This window comes from Lepisosteus platostomus, chromosome 11, assembly GCF_059453375.1.
Source record: "Lepisosteus platostomus isolate fLepPlt1 chromosome 11, fLepPlt1.hap1, whole genome shotgun sequence".
Taxonomy (NCBI): Eukaryota; Metazoa; Chordata; class Actinopteri; order Semionotiformes; family Lepisosteidae; genus Lepisosteus; species Lepisosteus platostomus.
Window position 1 is genome coordinate 43001077 of NC_142621.1, and position 11819 is coordinate 43012895.

Genomic DNA, 11819 nt, shown 5'->3' on the forward strand with positions numbered 1-11819 from the left:
TAATGAAGTGTTTTAGGAAGGGAGAAAGTATTGATAATGGTTTTTGTTTGTACGAATAAAATGCAGTTAAGAGTAACAGAAACTCCCGGTCTTAAACATAATTGAGTCCATTTTACAAACTAGTATCAACAGCACGGACTGTAGCTTTACAGATACTGTAAATCAACTGCATTTACCACTGGAGAGTCATTGCATTGGTATACAGTATACTGGCATGTGACTCTAACTTGCAGTGTTTGTCAGGAACAACAGACTGCAAGTACAGTGCAAAAGAGTTTTACTAATCAAAAACAAACAATCTACCAAGCTGCATACAGGACACCTACGGTGTGTCTGTGCATCCACACACTTGCTTTCTCTTTGGTCTGATCTCCACTTGGAGATCAGGTGAGTGCTGGGGACAGCCTGAAGTACAGTAGCTCATTGCAGACAGGCACACAGTGACATGAAGAAGTGATTAAGTGGTCAGCGCGAATATCAGTAACAATTTTGGTTTTGCCCGCATTATTTTTTCAAAACGGGACACTAAATGAGATCATCTTCTATTCATGAGGCTGAAGGAGTCAGCGATCCCCCACAGGACAGCCATCCTCCTCCGCTAACAATCGCCTTTCAAAAAATCATGCCAGCCATGCAATTTGTACACGAGGGTTTGACAATCATAACAAAAAGATGCAGTTTAAGCAGATCTGGATGACACACTCATTTTTGTCTGTGAACGCTCAGCGCTTTTCTTTAGGACTATATTTGTACCTTTCTCCCGTTCGGATAATTTTGACGCCTTGCTTGCTAAGTTTAGCCAATGCCCAGCTCTTTGCGAAGGCCTTCTGTGGAAGGCTCAGTCTAAAGAAGGGCGTATCTGATTGGAGTTGACATGTGTTTCTGTAAGACATGTGTATGTTTCCAGTCCCACAGCAGTGAAGCAGCAGTTTCGCTGAAGGATTTGTTGATACAGGACTCAAGTGCTCCTGGCGGGCGATTATGAGAAGTGATTTCTTGTTGCTGAAATATTATCCTGTGGGGAAGAAGCCGGCACTGTCTGACTACTGGTTACAGAAACAATCCCCTCTATCTTATTTACCCTCAGACTGGTGTTTAATTGTGTCTCCTAATTAGATCTGTGCCAAGTGGGAACTGGCAGTGCAGACAGCAGACATCGGATTTTCTCCCTCCTTTCAATCAATGCACTTAACGGATCGTGAGCTGAGAGAGAAGCACTTACCATGGGTGTTGGAAGAGGGCAGATAAATGCTGAGCTCCTACAGACTAAGACCGAGGGATAGACTGCCCCCTCTGCTTGGCTGTTGATCACAGACATGACTTGTGGTACAGAGAGAAGGCCTGTTGAGCCTTCCACTTCTGAGACAGAAGCCCACACTAATATAGTGCCGTTCAATTAAGACTGCTGACTTTACTATCTAGCATCTTACAGCAAGTCTTGCTTATCGAAGACCTTTTTCACAAATTCTCACTTTGTTAAGTAATTGAGTAGTGCTTAACCCAGTGCAATGGAGTCTATGAACTACAGTCCCAAAATAAAATACAGCACCACTGCTCAGATGACAGGCAGGCAGCCTCACACTCCAATGCATTCTAAGACTGCAAACAAATCACATTTTGACCACAAGCCTTTTGAAAATCCAGCCTTCTAGACAAGCATGTGGATGAGAAGGCTCTAAATACTGAAATGTTTCTGTGACAGGCCTTTGAGGTCTTAACTTAATTAAATCTGTGTTGAGAAAGTGCAAAAGATTTCCTATCCGCTCTCCGAAAATGCCTGCCCACCCCATATTTTTGCACAAAAAGACGAACTTGTTGAGCACCTAACACGTACATCTGCATGAGCGAAAATAATGTCACAATATTCTGAAACCCAGTAAGACAGCTCCCTTGTTTGAAAACAAATCCTGAGCCCCAGAGCAATGGTTTATAGAGCAGCACTTCAGGGAAACCATGTGACTTTCCAACCGGTGCAGAGAGCGGGCAACCAAGAAAAAGAGGAGAGGGGAGGAGGGGATTGTGAAAGAGAGAGAGGGAAAAGGGCTTGAACGGAGCTTAACAGATTAATGTTGGGCTGCAGGCTGGAAAGGCACTGGGTTTAGGTAGTTCAGTGGTAAGAGTGCCGTCAGCAGCTCTGATGACCTGCTGTTGTAACACATAATAATCCATTGCTCTATACAGTACAGCCTGTTATCACTTATCAATTGCAGATACAGAACAGCAAACAGGCGTTTGTTTCACTACACAATAACCACCATGCATTTGCAGCTACCCTCAACCCCCGCCTGTGAAGCCCAGCTCCCGTCCCTACCTCGCTCCTGCGAAGACTGAAAACGAAGCGTGAGCCCTGGAGAGGCCCAAGGAAGTGTGTAAAAACAGCTTAACAGCTTATGATAGCACCCCGGAGACTATGAGCTCCCTAATTAAATCTCCATATAAAAGCTCTGAATAATTCATACATCAGCACCAGGCAGAGAAAATTAAACAGCTTTCTACACTCCCAAAGCTAGCACAGTACACACAGAGATCTGTACTTGGTAAATACTGGAGGGAATCCAGCCGAGTTGACATTTTAGTTATGGTTACTTGACTGTGCTTTTGTGGCTATTGTTAAGATGGCCATATGGTAACTGGACAACAGCAATAAAAAGCAGAGAATTAATCCCAAAGTAGGCTGTTGGTCTTAATAACCATGCTACCATGTGGTATTCTTAACTCTTAGAAAGGCAAAAGAAGGAACACTCAGCTCAAAAGCACTGAATTTGTCCCAGATGTGCCCAGCTGTGCTCTGATGATACAAAAGAGGGCCACACTTCATTGTAATCCAAGTAAGGGGTGACTAAAGAATACCAGAGAGCTGTTTCTGTGCATGTGCGTGTTTGTGGTTGAGAGCGAGGGGTCTGGAAGGCAGGACCAGGAGATTCTGGGTGTGTTCAAGACTAGGATTTATCAGTGAAAGCCTCCTGTCACCACAGTGGATTCTATATAATGCATGGAAGTCAATGGAAGAACAGAAAATAAAGAACAGCACTGGCCAATTAGTTCTTGGAAATAATCGTATATTAAACAACACATTTCCATTCTTATCTGAATATGAGGTCAGGCACGTTTCCTATGCCAAATCTTCAGCGTTACAAGGAAGGGACGGAACTGGACGAGTAGTTCCTGAGAACTCAATTCCTTTTTTAAAAAAGGTACAAATAGTTGGCAGCCATTCTGGTCTGGCACTGACTGGAGTGACTCCACGAGAACAGTGTTTCCCGTTCGACCAAATGCTTTTCTAAGAAGAAACGAAACAGTTGTGGACAGTGAAACAAGCAACTACGAGAGACATGAGTGAGCCTTTGGCGTGTGACGTAAACAAATACGCTCACTTCTCTTATGCATTTCACTTTGTGAATATCATTACCACTTACTGCGATCTTCATTTAGACATTTCAGAACTGAGCCTGAGATTCAGGATCGCTGCCACTTATGCCTTTCAAACAGTTACATTAATGGAGCCTTTTTAACCCTTTGGAAGACTTCACACGAAGGATGTTTTTCTAAGACCAGTTCTCCACACTGTTTCAAATGCTACACATTACCAAAGACGTCTAGCTGTCCAATGCAACTTGAAAGATGCAGTCTATTTAAAGTCACGTGCAACTCTAGCTACTGCTGCTCTTCAAGCTAAAAATGGTGGCATCTGCCACGCAGCCTATACATCTATACGTCTGTAACAGTAGTCCAGGCACTGATCCAAAATGAGAGCCAAATGAGCTTGTCCAGAGCGTAAACATAACATCAATTTATTAGCCCTATACAATTTCTTGCATTAGGAATTTGTCTTTTCACATACCCCAGCTTGCTCTCCTCAAGACACAGACACACAGACAGGGAGAGAGAAGCCTGGGGTCAGAGCACAGGGTCAGCCATTTATACGGCACCCCTGGAGCAGTTGGGGTTAAGGGCCTTGCTCAGGGGCCCAACGGAGTAGGATTCCTCTGCCAGCTGCGGGATTTGAACCAGCAACCTTCCAGCCAAAGGCACAGAACCACCGCTCCGCCCCAATAATCATCAGGTGTGAACTGCTCCCTAAATCGAACGTTAATCTGCATGCACTTGTCCAGGTCATATAGAATAGAAGAGTCTGACCCATAAGCCCCTCTTTCTCTTGACTACTGGCATGTGTTCTGCACAAACCTGGATATGTGTTCAACCTCTGTAAGGGGCTGCTCTGTATAGTGTAATTTGCAAAGCAAATAATATAAAAATACATTAAAAAATATTTAAGAAATAATATTGAAGGGACTAGAGCGGGGAGCTGCATCTGCATGCTCTGTTTACAAAAGAACAAGTATAGATGAATTCCACACTGAAACGCAGAATAAAAAGAAAATCTTCAGGTCTTCACACCTGAAGAAGGCTCGGCAGCTGAAACAGTGCATTTCTTCTTTCTGCTTTTTATTGTGAAATTTATCTTTACTTTTTCCTTTGTAGTAGATATTTCCTATTATTTCTTAAATTCTGCAGGGGGGAAAAGACCAACCAGAAATAAAAACAACAGTAGCCGCAACCCACAAAAAAAACAACAACCAACCATCACATTGGTTTTAATACAGGGAATTTATCATCTCACTTCCTTTTCAACAGCCGTTTACTGGACTTCATGTTGTCAAACATTACTGGAAGCGGTCAGACAAGCAAGGTTTTACATTCAAAGATTAAGACTATGACATCACTGTGCTCTGGTTTGCACAACTGAACAGACAGAAAGACTTATTTTTTCCCTGTAAGGCTTGTGCAAATGGGAGGAATAGAACAGTTCAGAAACTCCGCTGCCATCAGTGTTGTTGTTGTTGTTGTTGTTGTTTTTTTTGCAGTGGTGATCACGAGTCTACTTCTGTGTGCTCGACTTGTGCTGCGTCGCAGCTTGCCTGCTTTGTGTCCTTCGAATAAACCCCAACAAAAATTCCTGAACACCCACACTGTCTACGTTTACTGTCGGAATAGAGGGACAAGTCACGCACCGAAAAATCCAACCGGTTTGTTTGCGTACATCTCTGCGTCTTTAGTAGCGGAGGCCTTTGCTTTCCAACAAGCCGGCCTCCAGTTTCATTCAGTACAGATTTGCTCCCCGGGTGTAATAAACCTCACCGTTTTTGCAAGTGACCCGCGACCGGCCTCGGAAATGTTAATCCGCAAGGATAGCGGCTGGTGGGAACTTGCACAACCATCGGCGTCAGTTCAAGAAACATGAGGAAAAAATGAAAAACGGATGGCAACAAGCTGAAAATGCACCACTACCGGAGGGGGGAAAAGTGTATGCGGTGAACAGCAAATTCAAAAAAAGAGGAAGGGGTTAATTTAAAACAAACAAACATGAGAGCGGAATAAAATATGCCTTGTTTGGGCTTGGGCCGTATCTCAAAGAAGCCATTATGTTTTCATCTCCGTCTTTGCCCGCTGGAAAAAAAACAAAGGTGGCAGCCTAAATTACATTCCAGGAAGAAATAAAAAACCCTTCAAACAAAGACGGGGAACTGCATTGTTTAAACACATAAATAACAATAACGAAAACATCCTGTAGATTTATCACGGTGAAACTCCGTAAAAGGGGCCTTTAGTGTAGTATTTAAAGACATATTTCTCCTGTCCCCAAGCCAAAATGTGGTGTCCTGCTGTACAGAACCGCTGAGGCGGCACTCATGAGCCGTGGTGTGCAGTGCAGTGGTTGTCAGAGGCGCAACCACTGCACATTAGCCACTGGGATATGGATTTGTTATTATAGGTTTTACTGGAAAGCCCTGCGACGCTGTTGCCATGACGACCAGGTGCCCCGTCGTAATGGGTAGTTGTACGGCACACAAAGAAAGGGTCTCCGGCGATTCGTCGAGGATAAAGCCGACCGCGGAGTTTCGCAAGGCGAAGTGCGAGTCGCCGGCTTGCCTGTCACACTTGGGTATCGCGCTATTAATAAAAAAAAAAGGGCGCTGGGGGAAGTTGAACTGGCAGTTTAAGAAAGGCAAAGCGAGGGTCTTCACCCATACTTTTCGGAGAGCCATTTTAAAAATCCAACGTGGATTTATTTGTACCTTTCTGTTCTGTCTCCGGCAGTGTAAAAGTGGCCACGACTGTACAAAGGGGGTGTCTCTTTCTTTCTTTCTTTCTCTCTCTCTGACCGACTGAATGCCTCTCTAACTGCCTCTCCTGCTGTGAATGGATGGGAACAATCTTGCTTCGCTGAATTGGCCTCTTACACAGAGCAGCAGTTCCCTGCAGTCAGGTGACCTGGCTTCTTTCAGCCGTGTGTGGCTGCTCATTCAAAGGATCAGCTGTCAGTTGCCAGAGCCCTTGAACACTGAGAGAGAAAGCAAGCTCACCTGCCACACACACACACACTGCTGAAACACTGAGAATGTTACTCTTTTTGCTTCTCAGAGTGGAATTAGAGGGCGACATGGAGACATGCTGGTTTGTGCTGCTCAAGGCTCTGGGGTGCCTTCCGTGTGGAGTTTGCATGTTCTCCCTATGTCCAGGTGGGTTTTCTCCAGACGCAGAAGTATACCCTACCTTGGGCTGGCACAGGGCTGGGAGCCTTCTGTGTGGAGTTTGCATGTTCTCAGGTACTGGTGGATGGTCTCGTGATGCCCCATCTGCAGAGGTGTGCCTTGCCCTGGGCTGGCCTCCCACATCCCCCGTGAGGGGGCGGCTTTCCGATGCTGCCGACGCAGCTCATCGTTCCAACCTCTTCACTTTTATATGTTTAGTCTACAAGGAGGCACTGATGGGTCCCTGTTCACAAGAGTTCATTTCTCCAGAAAATTAAAGTATGCAACTATTAAAGAAAGGAACACATTGGTTGTTGTTGTTTTTTGGCTCTTTGCCTTTTTATACATATACTTTCGTGTATAAAAGCACCTGCACAAACATACACATAGTCTTCATGACAGAGCCAAGTTGTTGGCCATTTTTGGGACCTGCATTTTTCCAGAAAGATAAAGACAACATAATCTACTCTAATTAAAGCTTGGCCTTAAATAAACCAAGGTGGAAGCTTAAAACTCATGAATCACCACCACAAAGTCCTGTCAGGAATGCATTTGACCTTATATGGGGATCACCCAGTGTCAGAGAACAGCAAGAGGAATCCAAGAATGTTACACCGCTGGGATACTTACAAGAAATTTGGTACAACAACAGTACTTAAAATGCACGCTGAAAAGGTGATTAGTTGAATAAATTGTAGCATGTACAGTGTGTGAAACGTGTTAAAGGAATGGTTTCACTACATTAAAGTTTACATTTCACTGAATTTACGTGAACATTTGGACAGAACGATAGATGCAGACGTTCATACACATGAGCAGGTTTGCCTTGGCATGTGATTGAGGAAGTAATCCCTTCAGATTATTCACCTCAGCATATAGTCTGTCATAAATGTCCGTACTGGAAAGCTTCAAACACGTATTTGACATTGGTTTGAGAATGATTCACATGTTCACATTCAAGGAGACAGACACAATATTTCCAGGACGTCCCTGCCACTTAGGCCACAGAGCAGATGAAGCATTCAGAATGCAGGCACATAGATAAATGAAACTGTGATGTATTGTTTTGCTTTACATTTTACAAAGTCTTATCTTACATGCAAAGGTCAAGCACTTCACATTTTAATCTAACTAGTTACACACTGAAATCTAGTTAACCGTGAAAGTTTTCTCATCTGCTGGTGCAGTTCCCTTAAACTACTCGGATTCTTGCAAAATAATCTTTTGCTCTGTGATGTGATGTGAAATTATTAGGGGTTAGTGTAATTGTGGAGGCAGTACATTTCTAGGGTTCTGGTGCAGTTGTGTGGTTTTCTGTAGGAGAGATGTGAAATGAATATGTATGGGTACATGTCTGTGATGTAAAGTAACATTTGTAAAGTCGTGTTTACTTGTGCTGTTTGTCTTGTATGTTTCTGTGGGAGTAAAACATAGCTGCTTTGATGCAAAACAAATTCCTGAGAAATCGGGTCGTAAAGCATCATCACATTTTACATAAAAGTATTGTATGATCCAGTAGATCATGTCTATCTTTATTCCAGGGCATTAACAAAAAATGGTTCTGTAGGACACAGCTATCAAAATACACTTTACTGCACACACATCAGATCTAGGCACCTTGGTGCTCTGAGCATGTGATTTTAAGAGAGTTACCGGTACTGAAGGTCTAAGCGCCGCCCAAGAGTTTATTCTCGTTTGAGTCTGAAAAGGCGAGGGCACGCTAACTCCGGCAGTGGATTCTCGGAAAGCTCTGTTTTGGCTCTCAGACAGGCTGCCAAGTGCTCTGTGAAGGAGAATTCAATCTGTCTGGCCTGGTGTGAGAAACTCAAGCTGTTCTATAGTGAGGTCATTCCAGGAGCTCTTCAGAGAACTGTGCCACAGTGGATCAGGTAGCAACGATGATTACAGACTAATCACTGATACTTCATTGGGCCTGCAGTAGACGAACTGAAGCACTCAAAAGAGAAGTCAGATTATTCTTTGCGCAGGCTCATACATGCACTGGAAAACAGCTTTGATAATTGCTACCATTTCGAACTGCTGTGGACAATGGACTCAGCCAAACGAGAACTGCTCACACTCCTATCCACCCACTTGAAAGATTAAGATGACATGTTGTCATTGAGCCCCTGCTGTTTGAAACTTGAGTAAGAGCATATCTGACTGCATTTACTTGAATTCCCTCTAAGGCAATTAAACCTTATCCCCGTTTTAAGATCACACACTTTTAAATGCCTTGTTCATTTTCCTGCAGGTCCAACCCAAACACCAGCATAACAGTGGCCTCTTTGATTTATTTTGCAAGCATTTTTTTTTTATCTTTTGTGTATTGACTCCATGTTAAAAATAGCTTTCATGGAGATTGCTGACTCTGAAATATGCAAACTGCCAATGATGGGAAAGGAAGTGTTTTTTTTTTATTTAAAAAAATGGATTTCTGTTTTGCAAACATAAGGTACTGGAGAAAACTTTTTTGAGAGACCCAAGTTCTTAGATTGTGCAGAAACATTCATCAATGCACATGTACAAAATGTAGAGTTAAATACACAGAGACGTATGCGTAAAAGCTCATAAACACATACAAAAGGCTGCAGAAATATATACTCTTCCTCTGTTCCCTTCAGCTCTAAAGGTTATGGTGTAGTAAGTGTTGTTTTTTTTTTCTTTGCTGCTGCTTCCTTACTGAAAAGGAAATGGTTCAGGTGTAATTCTAACTATGCCAGTATGTACCTGCCTGTGTTACCGGAATACTTAGTGCTATTTATAAACCTGCAAATTGCAGCTAATCTCTGATCTCTTTTTAGGGTATTCCACCAAAATGAACAGGCACTTCTTCCATCATTGTGAACAGAACTCTCTCTCGTGATAATCCTTAAAGGGTGTTTATTAAGTGCAAACTAACTTTAGCTGGATTTGAGCAATGTCGATGGTGCCTGGTATTTGTCGAAACATGTCACTGTGGAGATCCTAAAATTACTAGCCATGATCTCATTCAGTCTTCTCTGGCTCGCTGTGCTTGAACCCCTAGTGGCAGAAGAGACGGGCTGCGCTGTGCACCCCAAAGCACGCCTTCGTGACACGGGTTATTAATCATAATAATAATAACAACATCACTTTATTAACCTTTACAATTTCTTGCATTAGGAGTTATCTTTTCACATCCCCCAGCTTGCTCTCCATGAGACACACAGACAGGGCCATTGTACGGCGCCCCTGGAGCAGTTGGGGTTAAGGGCCTTGCTCAGGAGCCCAATGGAGTAGGATTCCTCTGCCGGCTGCGGGATTTGAACCAACAGGCACAGATCCTTAGCCACAGAGCCACCACTCCACCCTCAAAGTCCCTATTACAGTCCTGCTTCAAAACTGGCACACATGCATGCAAGCTGCCGGTTCGTTTTTATCGCAGCCTTTTTCAAAAACACACAGGCAACCTGATGATACCCTACAAACCTAACTACAAACCACCCAACCCCAGAATGCACGTTTGCAATTTTTCCGTGTTTTTTTTTATTTGATAAATTAGGGTAGAATGCACTAGGGCAGCAGGCTTTGGAAGCCCTTCTGTAAATGAATGAAATTCTCCAGGTTCTGAGCTGTGAGCTAGGATGGTGCACAACGCAGTCTTCACAGAAGCCACACGAGTTTACATGCCAATTACAGCGTGCAGCCTTGCCCGGGGGGACCTGCAAAACTGCTCAGGTCACGGGTGATTACTGTCATTCATGCTCTTCCTGGCAGAGCATGACCCAATATTGAACTTTAGGGTCCTGTCAGCCACCAATTTATCTCTGTTTGTCGTTCTACCATGCGTTACCTAGCTGTCAGCTCTTCTCGTAACAAACCACACTCCCCTCCGCGATGCGTCTAACCGCGGCGTGCTGTGAACACCTGCCCTTGTCCCAGATCGGGGCATGCACCAGTGCTGAACAAAGCTGCAAGCACGCTTTCTTAAGGGCTTGGTCGTGCAAGTCAACGAGAGCCCACGTCAGTGGCGTGCTGACCACCCCACAGAGCAACACCTGCATGAATGGGGTGCAGGTTTGTGTGACAAAGTGAGAAAGGGACACGGAAAGTATCAGCCTTTGGTGATAAAGTTTGTGTGGGCGCATGCGTGTCTGAGTGGGTGGAGGACGACAACGTGTGTGGCAGTATAAACTCCTGACACTCACAGGAGCACGCGTCTGCCTGTGTGTATCGGAATCTGTAAGGCTAAGCATGTCTTCAGACTTCGTTTTTAAAAATAACGAGGCTGTTCAAGTCATGAAGTCGTTGCATCCTTCCGTAGGCTCCGTGTGCATACGGTGCACTTATTTTGTGGTCGTGTGCGTTTCTGCACATCGAGTACACAGTGTTTTTAAACTCCTCTGAACACCAGCACAGTAGCTGCATGAAACAAAATTAGCACGATCTGTTTACTTCCATGTTGAGAGACAGTTTTTTGCACAGATGTGTATCGATTTCTCAAAATTTCTCCCCATCTATACCAGCCGCAAAACTTTCAGAAGCTTCCTGATTTTCGCTGAACCCAGTAAGCTGCCGCGTGTTTTACTTGAGTTGTAAAACGTTCTCGGGAAAAAAAAAAAACTTTTATTATAAATATAAAAGTGAGCTTCCTGTGTGGCTTTTGTCTCGCGTCCTCTCTTTGTGGCGCGTTAGCTAGATTTCTTAAAAAGCAGACCACTTGACAGGGTCTACGTCTGGAGACCTTCTGCTGTGCCTTCACACCGCACGACGTACAGTAAACTGTAACGCGTTGTCTAAATCGAGAGCCTGGTGGTTTGAATGAATGACCGATCTGCCGCGAGCAGGTGAAATAAGAGGGGTAATGTTGCCATGACAGAACAGATCTGATAAAGATTTGGAATCGGACAGATGCATGCTCTCCCAAGTCTGACCAGAAAGCTGCAGCGCAGAGGCATGGGCCAATATCCTTGTACAGTATGCACTGCTCCGACTCTCAGGATCTCTTCGGAGATAAAATGTTCCAAGCAGATCAGATATTTCATACTGACACCACACACAAGGAGAACAGGAGCGTGTTTTGGACTAGCAGAAATAATTGCCTGATGTACAGGGAAATAAATATGAGTACAGGATACGCATTTGTCAGCCTTATAAAGAAAGGGCTGAGCAAAGGAAAGTGTAAACTTTCAAATAAGAGGAACATGTCAGACACTTCTGTTATTAAAGCTTTAAGCTGATGGCCCACATTTACCGTAAGACGACAGGCAAGGTTCTCCTGAAAAGTCAAGTGAATGTCACTCAGAATCTTTTTTTTTTTTATGC

The 11819-nt window shown here is 43.9% G+C and overlaps 1 long non-coding RNA gene across 2 annotated transcripts; it reads left to right on the forward strand.

Annotated features, from left to right (window-relative positions):
• Positions 1 to 5832: 5832 nt before the first annotated feature.
• On the forward strand, positions 5833 to 6832 carry LOC148652735 (uncharacterized). Of its 2 annotated transcripts, none has more exons than XR_015925094.1 (2): positions 5833 to 5912; positions 6522 to 6832. It is a non-coding gene; the product is annotated as an uncharacterized LOC148652735 (long non-coding RNA). The 2 variants fall into 2 exon arrangements; XR_015925095.1 differs by having other exon boundaries at positions 5883 to 5944.
• The last annotated feature ends 4987 nt before the right edge of the window (positions 6833 to 11819 follow it).